This window comes from Protopterus annectens, chromosome 8.part0 (genome assembly GCF_019279795.1).
Source record: "Protopterus annectens isolate FY-2018-M chromosome 8.part0, PAN1.0, whole genome shotgun sequence".
NCBI classification, from domain to species: domain Eukaryota; kingdom Metazoa; phylum Chordata; order Ceratodontiformes; family Protopteridae; genus Protopterus; species Protopterus annectens.
The window spans coordinates 683,420,369-683,440,267 of record NC_056741.1 but is presented as its reverse complement, the minus strand read 5'-3'; positions in this window follow the sequence as shown (position 1 = coordinate 683,440,267).

Here is a 19,899-nt window from a genome sequence, read left to right as displayed (position 1 = left end):
GATGAATTTAAGTCTTTTAAAATATTCCTTACTAAGTTTTATTTGCATTTGTTCATCTTTTATTGTTGATTCCAAAAAAAAATATATACTCTCTCTTGCTCAAGTTCATTTATATCACATTCTTGTCCCAAACTTATGTTTTCTTGGTGCTGCAGTTTTCCTCCTTTAAAGGTTGCTTTTGCACACTTATCAAGACCAAATGGCATTCTTAGATCACCTGAAAAAATGTTGACTGTTTATAGTTGTGCTTTCACTTCCTCATCTGATGAGCTACACAGCTACACAGCTTTAAATGAATGCCAAAGAGAAGATGAGAAGTCTCTAAAGTTTGTTGTTTTCTAGGAGCCAAATTATAGCCATGGCCTAAGCTGTTAAGTAAACAGCTTAACAGGTTAAGAGCAAGACAGAATAGAAGAGGTGACAGGTAGTCACCCTGGAATATCCACCTTTAGATTTTTAGCCCTGGAATAATAATTTGTCCTTTATTATGGCTTAATTGCAAAGTGGTCTGCCACTGTTTCATGGTCACTGTAATGTATTTGATCAGTGTAGGATGTATCTTATACATTTGAAGTACTCTTATCCACAAATGTGTGATACTACCAAATGTTTTTTGTAGTCAATGCATGCCATACTTAGATTTTTTCCCTTTTTACAGTTCTCCAATATGTCTATATTTAGCAACGGATGATCCTTTGTTCCATATGACTTTGTTTTATTGCCCTTTTATTCTATTGCCATGATTGAGTTTGACTCTAAATGACTATAAACCCTGTTGGCATTGATTCTGGTGTATAGTTTATACATAGTTGGAAGGTAAGTTATTGGTGTATCATTTTTTAGAGTAGCTTGTTGGTTCACTCTTAAGTAGCAGCATTGTTTTCCTGTTGTTATCCAGATTTGTGTCTGTTCACGGTGCGCATACAAATAGTTCTTATTTGTGGCTAAATCTTCATGGAATGCTCTTAATTCTTTTCACCAGAGGTTAGTTACTGCATCTGGCCCTGGTGTTTTTCAGTTAGAGGCTTTTCTTAACTTTGTTTCAATCTCTCTGGCTGTTACTTCCTCCCATTTCATATTGTGTGTCTTTGAACTTCCTATACTTTCTTTTACTTCTTCTATCCATTTAGTATCTTTGTTATGTTTCACAGGATCTTCATTAATACTTCTCCAAAATGTATCTATTTCTTCTTTTTTTGGATGGTCTTGCAATTCCTTTTACCTTTTTTTCACAATTCTCTATAAAACATTTTGGGTCATCAATAAATTGCTTATTTTCTACTTTTCCTGTATATTTATCTGTGTATCTTGTACATTTTTCTGCCTGTGCTGATATTTTTAATTTATTATTTGCGATGGTGTATGATAAATCCTCATCTGCTGTAATATTGAGCATTGCTTTTATCATGTCCATCATTCTCATTATTTTTGTTGATCTGTTCCCTCTTCTATACTCCTCTAACAGTGACACTTATTGTCTTAACTACTTTATAATTTTCTCTGTTCTATACTTCAGTGATGGTATTTGATTTCTCTCCATCCTTTCCCTCACTACCCCATCCTCTTGTGATATAATTGTATGTAGCTGCACAGTAATACATCCTGTTTACTTCTGTTGTATCACATGGATCTCTATGGCCAGTCCTAATTACTGTGTTCATTTGTTTTACCAAACTTCTGACTTTTTTGGTTTTATTGACCTTCATCAGTATATTTCTTTCATTGATCTTAATATATCTGTCTCTATTAAATCAAGCAACTCTTCTCTTAGCTCATTTTCTTCTAAACTGAGGACACATTTTTTGTTCTCCATTTTCTGCGGGCATTCTGTAGAAAGTATACCATCTTCCTGTGACACATTCTCTTTAATTTCATCCTGTGTCCTCTGTTGCTATATATATAGGGACTCATTGGCCTATTACCCCTCAGCATTGGCTGCTGCAGAGCAGCCACAGTTTTGTGTTCCTTCCCTTTGCTGTTCAGCTTCACGTAAACATTTATACTGGTTTCTTGTGGAAGGCTCCAAAATATCTTCATATGGCAATTGACAGGTTGCTTCCTGTTCCATTGGTTTCTCCACAATTTGGATGTCTATTGCTCTATTTGCTGTGGTGCTTTCTGAGTTAAAGTTTCTACACTGAATCCTTCACTGTGCAGGTACTCCATAACCTCAGTTTCTATTTCTTTAATGTCTTCATTTTTAATCTTCTTTTCTACTTTTCCTCTTTGTCTTTTTATTTTTTGTATTGTAAAGTTTTCCATGTCTGGATTCCTTTGCCTGTATTTCTTTTCACATATCTTTGGTGCCGATCTTTTTGAATTGATTAGTTTTGTTTTTCCATTACATAACTATTACACCATATTAAATTTCTTTTTTTTTCCTATGTCTATATTTCTTCTTCAGATGTCTCATGATCTTCCTGTTTCTCTTTACCTTGAGGACTCGTTCCATCATGCTGTGAAGTAACCTGTGTTAGACCTTTGATATCTAATCCTTCACTTTGCAGGCACTCCATAACTTCAACTTCTATTTTTTTTTACTTCTACTTTACTAATCTTCTTTTCTACGTTCCATCTTTGTGATATTATTTTCTTTATTATGAAGTTTTCCATATCTAAATACCTTTGCCTATATTTCTCTTCCAATATCTTTAGGGGTGCCTTTTTTGTATTGATTAATTTGGCTTTCAACCTTTCATAAATATTACACCATATCAAATTTATTTTTCTTTCCCATGTCCATATTTCTTTTTTGTACATTTTAAAAATCTCTAGGTTTTGTTGTTTATATTTTTCGACTTCCTCCGGTGCTTCTTTTTCCGAATAAATCAAAGTTTCTTGTTCTATATTAGGTTTTTCACAAATCTGTTGTATTAATGAAGACAATTTTTATTTGAGGCTTCTGACAGTTTTTCTTGTGGAAGTATTCTTTCTTTTCTCAAATTTTTCTCTTAATCTTTTTGTATATCTTGTATCTGGAAATTTTGGGCTTTTGCATAATAGTAACAATACATAATTTATTTCTTATTCACAATAGTCCAATCTATCGCCTTCAAGGCTCTTTTTGGTCTATCAATTTTAGTGATTTTTCTTGACTACTATTCCCTTCTACAATGGGGGGGGGGTCATCTTCCCCTGAGCCTGGCCTAGCCCCATTTTAGGAATTTTCTGTATTTTGAGGATTCAACACTGTCATTTTTCCCAGTCCTGGCACCAGTGCGCCTACCAGGATTGGGCACATTTTTATCCTGGGTCTTGTGCACCCAACTATCTTTTTTTTAATTTCTGACCTACATCTGTCCATGATATATGCTATATAAAATACTGTCTTTATATCAGTGACATCTTGGTGAGATTTTGTGAAAAACAGGGTCCAACTCGTAAAGTGCAAGACTTGAGGATGAATTCAATTTCAGCAATATTACTCTCCTTTCCTTGCTGACTTATCATCTCTCAGTTTGGACCCTTAATCCCTAGCTGTGAGAAGTTTTCAAAGATACCTGAGTGGGGGTTTGTGTCAAAAGCCTTGGCCAGGTCAAGATATGTGGTATGCACTGTCTTACCTTCATCCAGGTCTTTGGTGATTTTCTCAAAAAAGTCTACTAGGTTTAATAAGTATGATCTACCTTGTCAAAGCCAAACTGGTTAGGGTGTAGAGTTTGAAGGTCACTGTGTCCTTGTTGATAATGTCCATGATGATTCTTTTCATGGCCTTGCAGATGAGACTGGTTAGACTTAGTCTATAGTTCTCAGGGTTGGTTGATGGCCCGCATTTTTGCAAGGGGATTACTGCTTCTGTTTCCTACTCTGCTGGAACAAAGGCAGTTCTCAGGATATGGTTAAAGAGGAAGTTGAGTGGGTCCATTAGACCCTGGGTTAGACTGCTTTGTAAGCAACCTGGGATGTTATCTGGCACCACTGAGGCCTTGTTTTTAGCATTGGAGAGCACAGATATGACCTGTTCTCTAGAGTCACTTGATAGAGGACTTGGTTGTCAGGTGTGCTTTCGAGGTATGGCCTGTGGTTCCGGGGGGGTGAAGCTTTTGCCAAATCTGTCAGCTAGCAGGTTGGCAATTTCTTCCAGTGCAGCTTCATGTTTAGACTCCTTGCATTAAGCAGCAGAACCTTGAGTTTGCCTCCAGTGGATGTGTTTACATTGGAATTTTATTTGCTTTGACATTGCCTAAAAAAGGCACTAAGAGGGACTGTAGTTTCTTTTCCAGTATTTTTGACAGTCTATTGGACACAAGTGCAGATCATTTCTGGAAAAGCAGCATAACCTGCCAAACATCACATTCCAGGCCAAGAGATATTGGATCCCCCTGGACTGGCACCAGAAGCTAAGCCAATTGTTGATGCCAATCATTTCTTGTTTATATTGTGGCATCATCCTAGATGATGGTACATTCGGCATATACATTCACTGTTTAGTCCGTACTGTATCATGTCGATATGGCATTAGTGTTCATGCTACAACTGTCTTCATTGACATGCCCTCATCTGCTGTACATTACCAGGTTTCACCTGTCCACTTTCCCCTGTGTTCATTCTTAAAAGTCATGTGTGTGTCTGTATTCAATACATACACTATGCCTGACTATTTATAATGCAATCTATGTACCCTTACTGATCATTTACACAGCCTTTTGTTCAGTATGCCTGAAACAGGTTTCCACAATACGCTACACTGTATACACTGCCATGTAATGTGCTGGAAATATATACATTGCTCTATAAATAACCTCACTAATCATTGTGGCTGACGTAGTTTGTCCATAGGTGAACAGGTTTGCATATCTTGTAAAAGAACACAACACCTGATGGCTCACATAGTGTCTGCTTAAACTGATCCATGTTCCAACAAAAAGCTGTAGTGTTGCTGTAAATATCAAATCCAAGGATAAACTCCTTAAAACACTTTTAATAAATAAAATAATGCAACAAAACAGAATAATTCAAAAGTTGGTTTAGTGTTTTCATCCCCATACAATCGTGGGACTTCTTCAAAACAAACAGATTGCAAGTAAAAACACATTTCAGTAGTTACACCAATCAAATCATGTGAACCCTTTTAACCATTACAAAAAATACATCCCATAACATCAAGCCTACAAAGATTAATGAGAAATAAGAAATCTTGCCAGCAAATTACAGCAAAAAATGTTGTTGATAAACCGGTACTCTAAACTACAAAAAATAAATACAATACATTAAAACCATTATAATTTAGTGGCTTTTAACATCGAAACTGGAACAATCGAAACTCGATCATTAAAGCCCCAAGTTGTTACAAACATTTAAATTTAATTGCCAAATCAGTTCACAGTATTCAATTTCATTTCCCATGAACACCCCCATAAACCATAGTGGACAACTTCCAGTAGAGCAAAGATAAATTTTGATACTTTACATGCCAATGTATGTTTTACAAAGCATTGTTAACTTTCTTCTTGGAAATAGCATAAAGGTTTTCATAAATTCATTTTCTGAACTGCGTTTCAGTTTCCCCAACATAATATTTGAAACATCCTTTACAAAGTACAATATATATAACCTCCTTTGATGTACAATTCCCAGATGCTAGTGAAATGTTATAAGGGAAGATATCTAAATTAATGACCTCTTGTTCCAAAATGTAGGGACACTGATTACAAGCACCACATTTTTAGTGCCTCTTAAACATGTACCTGACCCATTTATATATGGATGGTATATTCATTTTTTTTTAATTCCTGTCTGTCTTCTAGACAAAATGTGGTTCATCCCCCAAACGTTTGAACATATCTTCATTAATTTTCAAAATAATTCAATTACTGGTAAGGATGTTCTTGACAATTTTGAAAGACGAATTAAATGTAACCACCACCAAGGAATTCCAAAAAGCATTGCTCTTTTCCTTTTTATGTAAACCATTTTGTAGCATGGATACAGTGTCAGCCCTTATCAGGGGTATGTATTTCTTTATCCATCCATCACCTCATCCCAAATTATTCTCAGAAATTCAAAGGAGTAATTTCTATCTTGAAACATCTAAAACACTTTATGTACTTCAAGAATAAAATATTTAGAGTTTGTTCAAATCCTTGCTATCTTAGCTAGTTGCCCTTTAAAGATGATTTTCTTACAATGTAGGCTAACAACTATAAAAAAATCCAGATAACTATTTGAAAAAGTAGGTTTTCTATAAATCCCAGAAACAAAACATCTTTTGTTGTCATCCTTAAAAATGGTGACATCCAGCTAACCAACAGTATTAGGGGAGAGACTGTCAGTTAATTTAAGGAAGGCCTCTGTGTTGTTAATATATGAAATAACAACAAACACCCAAAAGCGAACATCACTTAGTAAAACATCAAAAAAGTCCCCAAGCGAAGGAAACACATTCAAAATAAATTATTATTATTATTGAATTATTGTGAAAGCGCTTACCATGTTACTATCAAGTACTGGAATAAAATTGTTTGGTTTTTATTCATCTGCATCCTTTATTTTGAATGTGTTTCCTTCACTTGGGGACTTTTTTTGCTAATATATGAAATAAATTAATTTACTTTATAAGGTGAGTCCTTCCATAAAAGAAAAATGTCATCCATATAGTGCAGATATATATACCAATATTACTGATAATCTGCACCAAAAGTATATTTCTTTTCCTAGCAATACCTCACATAATTTGTGTAAATGGGGGAGTAATTCACCCCCATAGCTATCCTCTTAACCTGGTGGAAATATTCACCTTCAAACAAAATAAAATTGTTAAAACTAAAAAAATATAATAATCCACCAGGTAAATGCTCCGTCACTCTCAAAAAGAATAAAATGTGAAAAGTGTAAAAGCAACAAAGGAGCGACCAAGGCAAAAACAGTCACTGAGATAAACAAAGTCACTGAATCTTTTACCATAAAATGATTTATTGAAGCAGAATGAACCATAAAAAGTGGTAAGTGCTTTCGCATAGAGCTTCCTCAGACCAACAATGGTTAAACAAAGGATTCAGTGACTTTGTTTATCTCAGTGACTGTTTCTGCCTTGGTCGCTCCTTTGTTGCTTTTACACTTTCCACAAAATAAAATTTTTGGTCAGTATTAAGTCCATGATTTCAACTACATAATTAATCAATCTACCCTCCAGTGTGGTTAATTCATCTACAGTGAAGTGAAAAAATTCCAAACCCACCTTATGTGGTATACTTGTGAACAATTCTGTAACATCTATTGTGGAAAAAGTACATTTCTCATTATAAAAATGTGTTTTTATTTTAGTAAGAAAGTCCCATGAGTCTTTTAGTATGTAGTTAATTGACTGCACTGACTCCTCAAGTATTCCGTCCACAAACACTGCTAAGAAATAACTTTTTGAGTTGTGTGGGGCCACTATTATCTGATAAGGTGGTGATACTATATTTTTGTGGACCTTTCCAATACCAAAAACCACCGTAATGGATGGGTTGGCATTTCTTAAAAAAAATAAATAATTCAGTATTCAAAACAATACTCCACTCAGATATAGTTGGCAGACTCTCTGAACTGTGCATAGACCCCTATGTAACTCACTGGATTGCTAACTGGCTGACAGACAGGAGCCAGGAAGTTAGGTTTGGTGAGAAAACCTTTACTAAGAGACTGGTCACCAGAGGGTATCTCAGTGCTCTGTGCTGAGACCATTCCTATTTGTCATCTACTTCCTGAGGGTAAAGGCTAATGTCAAGGGCCTTTGGCTGACCAAGTTCACAGATGACTACAAATCTGGTGCTATCATATATTCCCCCACTACACAAACATCTTACAAGAGGGTCAAAAACAGACAAATGACTCGTGCCAAAGTCACAGATTAAAACTCAGGGCAAGAAATGCATTATAGTGCTTTTTGAGAAAACCGCTGCCCAGACTAATTACTTCATTGATAAGACACCCCTATGAGTTGACCAGTTAATTAGGGATCTGGGAACATATGTAGACAGTAATCTGGCCTTTGACCAACATGTGGGCAAGGTAGTAAAAAAAAAAATTCTATGGCCCATACATCTCTGATTTTCAGAGGTAGACAGAAATGCCCAAACTGACATACCCCCCACATAACATCTAGAAACTTCCTAATTAGCATATCCCTTCCTATTAAATGCCATGATACATAGGAATACAACTGGGTTGAATTGCATGGCTAGGCTTATAAAGGCCCTGGTGGTCATTTGCCTAGTATATATGCCTCTGAACCTGTGAAGCAATGAAATGCAGATTTTGTTTTTTAAAACTGAGGGGGTGGTAGTTAATAGGGATTAGAATTTAGCAGGGGAGGAGAGGAAGCGAGAGGATGTGGAGGAAAGTAGAGAGAGAGGGAACTGGATGGAAAGGGAGAGAGTTTTTGAGGTTGTTATGGGGAGCGAAGGTTACAGGGAGAGGTAACTTAATAAGTGCTTATGATCATGGTAGGGTGCTGTAAAATGGTAGAAAGTTTTAGATATATTAAGCAGGGTGATGAATATGAGCAGAGCCAGTTACTGTTTAGGTGTTACTTGAGTTCGTTTTGAAAGGTACAACAACAACAAAGTACAACGCTCCTTTTGGAATGTACCTCACAAGACATCTGCAGCAAATGGACAGGCCACAGAAGTACCTCACAAAGAGGATTACTGGCCTCAAACAAATGCCCTACACTGACCGCCTCAAAAAACTCCAGCTTTACTCCGTAGCATATCGCCTACTCCGAGGTGATCTCTGCCTAACATTTAAAGCTATGTCAAACCCAGAGCTGTTGGACATGCTACACCTAAAGAAATCCCAATCCCTCCGAGCTACACGCTCTAGGGACCTAAACCTTGTCACCACAATTAACAGGACATGCTAGAGGGATAGATTCCTGTCCTAGAGATTTCCCATACTCTGGAACACACTACCCATCTATGTCAAGCAAAGTTCTTCATTAGCACTATTCAAAAAAAATCTTGTTGAGTGGATGGGAAATAGGAAATACACCCCAGGGATCACTTCTGTGTCTCTGCTCGACAGTGGCACAGGAAAATAACTTTTTTTGTTGGCGTAAGCCAGGGAACCTTGTTGGCTAGGCTTACATAGGCCCTTGGGCTGATAGCCTAGTACCTACCCATGAACCAATGAACCTGTGAAGGTATTAGTTTGCTTGCTAGTTTGATCTCATGAGGAATGATGTTCCATAGTTTAGAGACATAGCTAGAGTATAGGCAGTCTCCTTCCTTATTGTTGGACTTAGTTATGTGCTGGAGGGATTTGTTTGTAGATTTCAGGTCTCTAGTGGAATGCTATTCTAGTGTGTTAAATAGAGCTGGGCATTTATCTGGCATGTAAATGATTTTGTAGCCTGTGACTAGTTGGTAGTATGATGAGTAATGTAGTAGCTCTAGCCAGTATATTTCTTTCAATGCAGCAAAGTGGTGGATTTTGTTTAACGGATTTGTGGCAAATGTAGTTGTTTTATTTTAATATATTGCTAGTTTTTTCTCATCAGTATTTTTCAAGGTAGTTACAATTAGTGAAGCATACAGATGAGATGGGACTATGTAGATTGCAGCTAAAGAACATCTAGAAGAGTTTGAAAGATATGATTTTGCTCTGTAAAGGGATCCTAGTTTCATGTGTGTTGTTTTTATAGCTTGTAGTATGTGTTGATCAAATTTTTATTTTTTATCTATTAGGACACCTACTATTTTTTTTTTTTTTTTTATGAGGTACTTTCTCAATTTTGGTGTCATTTTCCGAGCAACAACAAAAGGAGGCTTTTTGTTCAATATAATTTTTGGGAATGAAAAGCATCAGTTTGGTTTTGTTTGGATTTAGTAGCAGCTGGGTATTTGTTAACCAGGATTCTATAAAAGAAAAAGAGCCTTGGGTGAGTATTTGGAGGTTGGGAAGAGATTGTGTGGTGCAGATGAGTGTAGAGTGATCTGTGCATTGGACAATGGTGACCAAGTTTGTAGTCATATAGAGTTTATTAGTGAAAATATTGAAAAGGAGATGCCCACGGATAGAGCCCTGTGGAACTCCTAGAGTGACTATCAGAAAAGGTGAGACATGTTGAAATTTCTCAGGTTGTTGTCTATTTGACAGATAGCTGTGACAGGTTGGCTGAGTCCTAGAAAAGAGTTCAGAGATGAGTTTTTGGGTGGAAAATGGTATCAAAAATGTTTGAGGGGTCAATAAAGACAGAGGAACTTAAGTTACCTTAATTTGTATTATAGTCAATAATATTGATGAAACTAAGTAGGCTAGTTGTGGTGCAGTGATTAAGATGGGAAACATGTTGAGTGTGGTATATTTGATCATTTTGTGTGAGATGCTTGATGAGCTGGGAGTCGATGCATATTTCAAGGATTTTGGAGAGTGGGAAAACGACTGCTATGGTTCAGTCATTTTAGAGTTTGATGGAGTTATCTCCTTTGTGGAGTAGGATTATTTATAATCTTTTCTATACAGCAGAGGCATGGCTTTCTGTTATGGAGATATTTATGAATATAGAGACAGGGAGCACCAGAACATTAGAAGATAGTTTTAGATATTCAGTAGGTAAGTTGCTTCTGCCAGGGTGGTTGGCTTTAGGTTTTATAGCAAGTTTTTTTTTTTTTTTTTTATGGTGGAGATGTGAACAGTTTGTAAATTAATATTGTGGAAATCATATTTTGAAGGAGTTTGGATGAAGTCTGTATGTTGTTTTTGACTAGTGTGAGAACTGAACTAATACAATATGAGTTAAACTGCATTGTGATAGTTTCATTGTTAGTAGTGCTATTGGGTGTGGTGATGGAGTTAAGGCCAGGGAGGGGAAGATTTTTAATAGGAAAGCAAAAAAGTTTTTTTTTTATGTTTATTTTGTATATTTGAGTAGTATGATTGTTTATCCTTTTTGACATTTTTTTTTGCTAGATTCCCGAGTAGTGTAAAATTTCAGATGATTTCTTTTGTCTGCCATAGTTTCTATAGTTTGTCACTTTGTTTGAGCAGTTGACTGGTCTCTTTTGTTAGCTAAGGTGCTGTGACGATTATAACTCTAATTTAAGCGGTGCCATTCTGTTTATGATAAGGAATGTGTTGTTGAAGTGGTTTACTGTATTATCTAGGGAAAGAGACATTAATATATTCCTATTGCAAAGGATAAGTACGGTGATGAAATCATCTTTATTAAAATTAGTCAGATTTTGTATCTGGTTATAAGTTACTTTATTGCTTAGGTTAACATGTTGCCTTACTATGTAGGTTTGGAGGTGATCACTATCACCTTCAGTAAGGCATTCTGTTAATTTTATACTAGTGGCTTTGTTGGTTAATATCCAATCAAGGACTGACTGCAATTTGCTTTATTTTCAATTCTAGTGGTGTTTTTTTATTAATTGTGAGACTCCATATATATTTATAGGGTTGGTGAGGAGTTCTGAGTTACAGGAGTATGAGTCAATATTAAGGTCACCCAATATGATGGTGTCCTGCTTTATGTGATGGAATGGCCAATGAAGAATTTCTTCTGCTGTTGCTATGTTGTTGCCAGGAAGGATATAGCTTCCCACAATAATTATGTTTTTGTATTAACTTTTAGATGGGCTAAAATAAGCTTAGCATTATCAAAAGTGTGGGTTTGTTCAGGGTGTTCAGGGTGTTTGTTGTTTTTGTATATGATAGCTGTATCTTCACATTTGTTTTTTCTACCTATCCTGTTGACATTATAATCAATAAGTCATATTTCATTGTCCTTTATTTCAGGTTTTATCCATATATTTGTTAATATGGTTACATCAGGAGAATAATGTGCTAGGCAAGCAAGGAAATCTTGTATTTTGTTAGATATGCTTCACAAGTTAATGTTTAGAAATAATAGGTTAGATTGAGTAGTAGTAGGATATGGAAGGTTGGGGTAGTCTGAATTTGTTTGGTTAAGCATGCTTTATTCGTTAATGGCATGGCCTGGGTTAGGTTATATGTTCTCATTAAGTAGGAGCTTGAAGTTTTATAGGGAGTAAAGTCATTTTGTGTTTTGTTTAGTTATTAAAATGTTTAATTTTTGGGTATGGATTTTTATAAGATCGAAAGAGAAGTGGTCTGTATGGGTAGCTGAGAACATTTCAGGAGACAGTGATACAGAAGTAGTAATAGGAGTGGAATTGTGTAGAAATAGATAGGGATAGGTAGGCAAAGTGTTATTTGTGAGTCAGAATGCGGGGTATGCTGTCTTTAGAGCAGATACAAAGAGGAATAAAAGTATGACTGGGTGGATATCAGCCATGATGGTGACAGTGGATGGATGTTTCATAGCTAGGTAGTAATAGAGTAATTTGTGGTAGTGATATAGCAGACATATGGGTGTATAAGGAATAGATAGAGAGGTGTTAGAAAAATAGAGGGAGTGAACTAATAGGTATATAGAAGTGCTTATATGGGAGGAAGAAAAAGTGAGGGAAAGTATTAGTTGTAAGTGAGGAAAGTAAGGGAGATTGTTTAATTGAGAATGGATAGTACAGATTTGTTAGGAGATGAATGAGGTTACAGTGGAAAGTGTGAGATAAATGGTGTAATAAATATATGAATAAGAATAGTAGGTCTGTATTTCTGTAGGTGTGGTGATGTAGTAGTAAAAGTTGATTGGTTGCTTGGATAGGTTGGAGACCAGCCAAGGAGTATAAGTTTAGATGTAATGGGGTGGGTGAGAATTAGGAGTAGAGGATGGGAGTGGAATGAGGCTGAGAAGAGTGAGGGCAAACAGAGTGGGTTTAATCAACAATAGAAGATTACTCTTCAAAAAAAACCTGTGAACTTTGGTCTGTGTTCTGAACAGTTAGATCAGGCAGTAGGTGACCTAGTTAGCTGCCTAAGCCTGATTGCTGGGTGTGCTTGTTTGTGTGTGTGTATGGGGGGGGGGGGGGGGCTGGATTTGGCAAAAAATAAAAAAAATATTTATTTTAGTTTGTTTACCAAGGTAGTACACTGACCACTATAGACCATTTGCAGGTATAGCCTGGGTTAAGAGATTCACACACACAAAAAAAGCAAATAGAATAAATTCACAAACTCTGGGTAATCACAGCTTTAAACCAGCCCAACATTTTATTCATGCATAATGTACCTGCATCTTTAAAAGCTCCAGAGGTCTGAGCAACAGGATGACAACATCTGGAAATGCAAAGTATCTGGAAATGCAAGCACTCTTGGGAATTTGCAAACAGCAGCGTTTGAGTGCACAGGAGATTTAGAAACAGCCTTTAATTTCACAGGCTTTGCAAACAGATTTGAGTGAGAAGCAGCAGCATTTGAGTGCACAGCTTTCATGGTGAATTGAGGAAGAAAGATTTAATTGAGAGAAACGGATGAAGTTCCAGGAGATTCAAAGCAATGTGTTAGATGATTATGTGTGTAATGCCCCAGTTAGGAACCCTGTCTAATTAAGTGACTCTGCTCAGAGTCAAACCTGAACCTTAACTACTGCAAGGCAAGAGTCTTAATCTTCCACACTAACTGCCAGGCCTCTTTTAACTTTTATTTTTTTTAATGATTATGGATTACAGTCTGTCAGTCAGTCACAAAAGTTTCATAGTTTTCAAATTCATAGTCTGTGTCTGTGGTGCAACCCGTTCCCCACATATGTTTAATACAGAAGGCTATGTGTGGTATTCCTACATTAGATAGATCATTTGCTGCCACTGCAGTGCATAAGGGGAGTACTGCACCCCAGAGTGTGTCTTCCTTTGTTTGAGATGATAAACAGTGGTCTTATCCATTTCAGCTGGTAGCTTATGCGGATGTAAAAGATCCCACAGCACTTGTTGAAAAGAGTAGTTGAAGTTGTCTTATGCCTTGGTCAAATTCCCCCAGTAGAATAAATCTCATCTTGGGACTCCCCTGGAAAGAGACCACTATCCTAATGTAACTAATCTGGTTAACAAGGGATAAATCAATAATATACATACTGACGCAAAACTTTTTACTCTAACTTTGTAAATGATTTAGAGTAGTTTGCTCTTATCTGTCTCCATTTTTGCAGCACATCTATGATTTTGCCTCTAGTTTATGCCCTGTTCTTGAGCAAATCAGAAAGTACTTTGGACACCTGGAAATATGGGTTAGGCTCCTCAGTAGTTCCCTGAAGTGCAAGTGTAGTAACTACTAACAAGCTGGAAGTGCTTATGATGTAATGGATGGGATAGATTTGGGTGTGGTCCTTGACTTCCTTGTTTTGGTGAATGCTGGTAGCAAGTCTACTATTTAGCTGTGGGTAAGTTGGACAGGATGAAGTCTGAGTTTAATGCTAATACTTCAACTACGTAAATATTTTTTAAGCTTGTTTCTTGCAGGCGCATAGGTATGAAATGCAGTGTTTTTGGGCTACAATAGCTTGTTTAGCACTTGAATAAGGCTATGAGGTGCTTTTTGTAGAACATGGTTTGATTCCCTTAACCTTCATTTGTCTTTCATGTGACTCTGCCAAGTTTTGTCACTAGACAGCATTCCTGAGCTGTTCCCGAAAAGGAACAATTATATCCAGTGGGGTGTTCCAAGCTGTTAGCAAATGCATTACATATTTGTCTTTCTTGAATTCCTACACTCCACATATGAACTAATTGGTACTTCATGGTATACTATTTGAGTATGACTCCTAGCATATTTCTTGCACTTTAGTGGGTTGCCAGATGCATTTTTACTAAATGTGAGTCGCAAGGGAAACAAAGTTTACAGTTTCTCATACTGTCTGTTTTCAATGTGATAGTGTTTGTTTTGTTTTGTTTAGAAAATAGTTGTCAGTATTTTTTTGTTTTGTTTAAAAAATAGTTGTCAGTATTGTTTTTTTCTGCAAAAATTTGATAAGTTTTAAATGAACATTAAATCTCTGTGGTAATTGTAAAAGTAAAAAAAATAGTATGCATACTGACAGGTTTGAACAATGTTTATGGTAACTGGTTATGGTAGTAACATGATATTATTGTGGGTGGTGGGGGCCTGATTCATTACTGTGTATAGGGCCCCATTTGTCCATGATATGGCGATGTTTACTCTGTAGGAATATGCTGCAACAATACAGCATTGATACCCATTCAAGTAAGTCAGACCTGTACTGAATGGTATCAGATAGGATAGCAATTCTTGATGACAGAGAATATACAGGGAAGTCAAAAATGAGATGTAGGTATAATGCAAGGACCCCCCCCCAACCGAAAAAAAGTAAAATTTCTGAAGTTTGCGTGGCTTGCAGGTTGTTGAAAAAAGCAGTTTTAACATTTATATTGTCAATTGTTTTTAATTATTCATTGCATTGAAGAATGAATGAATGAATGAATGAATGAATGAATGAACTAATAGGCCTGGGCTGTGTAATACAGCTTTCAGCAACTGCAGAGGGACTGACATTTGTCAGGTCATACAGATTGCATCATTTGGAGTGCAGTGATGATCAGAACCATCCATTATCTAGTTGCTGTTGCATATTACTGTTATATAGTCTTTGCTACAATATCTGATGTAAAGGACTTCAGTATAAAAACTCTTATTCTCCCACAGAGGACTAAAGCTCTGATTGTTAATAAGCTGCTTCTTCTGTCAAGGAAGTTGGGTTTGAATTTTTCTATGTTAATTTACCTGCTGTGTGAAATTGGGCAAGTCAGACAGTGGACTGGAGCAATTTGAAGTTTGGCCTAGGCTCCATAATGGTCTCCAGGACTACATGGTTAGTAACTACAAACCACTTGTCATTTGCCAGACATTCCCTATTGCATAACTGGTCTAGTTTGCGACATGTTGTGACAATATCACAAGCACATACATTTTTTTAATGTACTATAGCAAATGTATCATTCAATGACTGCAGGCATTGCACTTGTAGATGAAGAGCACTGAAAAGCAAAGTTGTTATTCTAGCAGCAACCTCTGCATTATCACTAGTTTTCTTTCATGTGGAATTGTTCAGATGACTTCTACTCCTGCAGAGATTGCGCATATCGATTGATATTGGCGGATTATAATGACAGAAGCTTGAGTACCTGTTGTGGTTGAAATGTTCTTAAGTGGGTAGTTTTGTCATTATTGGTAAATACATTTTGTTTCAATGCTGAGCAGAAATAAACATGTTCAAAACTACAAATTTAATACATACCTTAACATGTTGCTGTATTAAACAGGGAATATAATTTAAGGCAATCAGGAAGATGAATCAAAGAACATGTGCATTTATTCATGGTCCTAACAGTATGGTTTGCAAACAACCCAAGGCCCATGGTACATTTAATCGACCACTGGCCAAATGCATTTTCAATAAATGTGAGTTTTAAGGGCAGAGCAGTTTACTGTTGCTCATGATAAGTCTGTTTTCAATGTGAGCCTTGTTTTTAGTTTCAGCAAATGGCCGTCAGTGTTTGTGCTATAAATTTTTTTAATAAAAGTTTTAAATTAACTGCAAATATTAGTAATCATTGTATAGAAGAAAACAGTATGGATACTGACAAGTTTGAACACTGTTTATGGTAACTGGGGAGAGACAGGGACAGAGAAGTAATGGGCCACTGGAATGACTCCATGGGGAGTGCTGGAGGCTCTGCGTTATTATCCTACCTAGTGCTACATTTGACCATGATCTGGATCTGGTCAGTATAGATAAATTGCAGTTTAGCATGTACTAGTTTGGAACTAGCACTGCTGGAGTTGCGTTCAGTAACTCAAATATAATTTTGAGAAAATTCAATTACTGTTGTAAGAAGGTATTACTTGTAAACATTAGCCATAATGTGTATTATTTTAGGAAGTTAAACTGATAGGATAAATAGGTGACTAACTGACTACATCCCATTTCAGTGTTCAAATCACACTGACATAGGTTCATAGGTACATACTAAGCTAACTGCCCTTGCGAGCCATTTTAAGCCTAGCCAATTATCCCTTGTGAGATTCAAACCCTGCACTTTGTGTTTGTAAGGAAAACACCTTAATCATTAGGCCACCCTCCCGACCCAAAGTAATCAGCCCTTGCAGGTTTTTAGAGCAGGACATATAAATACCTTTGTTATAATGACTGGTAAAGCTGGTTTCACTGTTAGGTAATTAGAGTTTCATATATACACATATTGGTACAATGTCCATGCCTTGCTTCAATCAAATGGGTCCCTTGTGTTACAGGACCTTGTTAGCATACTGCTTCAACTGGCAGTATGGCAAACACACTGGGCTGAAAAGAAGGGCTGATGGAAGATTTATAGTATCTAGTGGTCAGTGTCTAGGAAGAGACAGGAGATGAAAATGTTTGTTAAAAGAAGGAGTACTGGTTAGGATACAAAATTTAAGATTTGAAGGTGTTAGCTTATAGCATCATGCCAGTCTTCTCTACGGTCTACCTAAAAACATTGATGGTTCTTAAATCAATTTACTTACCTTATTGCTAATGCTCAGGACAGACATAAAGACAGACAGGACTAGCCCCTGGATTCATGAAGTTCGGCGCAAGGCTGGTGTAAGGCTTGCGCCGGCCGTGCGGCATATATATGGAGTAGTAGTGCCATATGCATATTAATGAAGGCATGCAGCTGCCACAGCCACGTGCATAGGAAACGTGTGCGAGTGCATGGGGCGTACCGAAGTTGCGGAGGGAGGCGTGTCAATGTCGGTTGTCGATGCGCAACCTAAACTGCTGAATAGTATAGTCCGCCTGTAGTAATACTCGCACCTATCAGTGTCCATGGAGACTGAAACATATACAAAGCATGCAAGAAAGTCCCTGCGAACAGAAAATGAAGAAGCAAACACAAATGCATGATAGGGAATAACAGGTCCCTACCCTTGAACAAATGACAGAAAAACCGCGTGCCCGTGGTCCAACGTAGTGTTTATAGTTATACCATGTGGAAGTGAAACATATCCTATGCTAGGGTGCCGCCAGGAGGTACGTCCAGCCCAATGGAGAGGGTCACCAGCTGACCCATAATGTGAGGGATGGCACAGAGATGTGCAGATGTGTCCATAAAAAAATACATGAGGAGAAATGTAGATATATGTAGTGACTGTATGTCCGAATCATATCCCACAAGGGATGTAATAGTCACATACAAAAGGTATGTCTGTATCCCACATAACAAATGTGATAGGGAATAGAATACACATGTAAATGAATCAGGAGCATAGAAACAGCTACAACAATAAGGACACATGTAGGCCGAAAGGAACAGTATGACCCGTACCATCGACTAAGAATACCACCTGTCCCACTTTGCGAGCGACAGTACCGCTGCGGCCAGATGTGTCCTGACACAAACATGTAAACATGGCAAATGTGCAGAGATCATAGGACATAATTATCCCTCAGACGTCATGCAATAGTGGCATTAAACAGTTGTTCTCCACATGTATATGACATAAATGTCATAACAAAAAGAATAAGCCACTGAAATGCTACAAGACTAAAGCTTAGATATAGGCAAGAGTTGTAAGTTCTATCTGCCGAACTGACCATGGGTATGTGTCGGTGTGGAAAATGTGTTGTGTCCACTGCAAATGTTACATCGTGGCCAACTGAAAAGGTGGAAACAGTACCGTAGACTGTGGGGAGGCATTGTCCACAACAGTCGGATATGTGGAAGGAATAGCATGGACATCAGAAAAGGTGCCATCCCCCCAATGAGCACAACAGGTCTGCAATTCCCGGGAGTCATCGGTAGAAGCCAAACTAGTATGTGACACAGCCAAACGGGTAGTACCCGGGTATACCAACTAAGTAACAAAAGTGAAGTATGGGCGTGTACCTATGTGTGTGAGGTATAGCACGTGGGAAGCAAACATGGCAGGGTGGTCCACACAACCATAAAGGTACCTGACACCTGTAGGGCAGTCAATGTGCTACTCTGGCCGTGTCATGGCCCAACAACAAAAGTAGTGCGCTATCGGATGTGAGTAATTTGCATGTGAGGGGTGGATGGGTAATGGTAAAACCCGCAAAGGCAATACTGTGTCGTATGCAGAAAAGGTGAACCAGAGGTATAGGAGGGGGCAGCGGGTGAAGTGGACATAAACACAAACACATGGAGAAACAGCTGCAAGACAAGCAGACAGGCCATAGTGTAGAACACAATCCCACAAACATTTGTATCATGTAAATGGGCAATCAAAATGTATAGATATGTCACCATCACATACCCACAGGTTGGTCCTGATGGAACTGGCCATAACAAATGCAACACACCTGGCTGCATAATGGGCTACCCAGTATACCCTCCACATCACACAACCCAGCCCTGTAACAGAACGTCCACCAAATCCACCCGTACGTGGCCCACTGGTCAGTTGCAGACACAGCTACACATACCGACCTCTATGCATATGTAGCAGGTATTGTCACCCTAGGCAGTGTCAGGATAACAAACCATGTATTCCCTGCATGTTAAACACCCTGCACATTTTCATAAAGCCAAAATACATTTCGATATTGTTTCTGTGTGGAATGGTCCAATTTCTGGAATATCCCTTACGGGATAAGTAACCTGTGTAAATAGTAGAATGTGTATGACAACAAGATGTCCAATCTTATACATATCTGGACACAAGTCAGAACGTGAAGTACAGGTCCAAGACACTGTCCAGACCTGAGTGGTCATGCATAACCCAGTACCCAGGATAGAACACCTTCCCGTGATGCACGTGTCCCCACACAAATATGCGGGAGAATATATCGCACACTCGCATAGTGGCAAATGGCAGAAGGGTGAGGAAGACACCCAACATTAACAGGAGAACCCTGATGAAGTGTGACGGATACCTAGTGTGTGTCGGCGTGACCGACCATACCTGACAACCTGTGTGAGCTAGATATCTGGACAGAGCCGTGACTAAAAGTGAGACAAAGGTACAACAGCAGGTACAATATGCAAAGATAGCTGTTAGAAGTTATTCATGTATGTGCAGTCTGAGTACCTG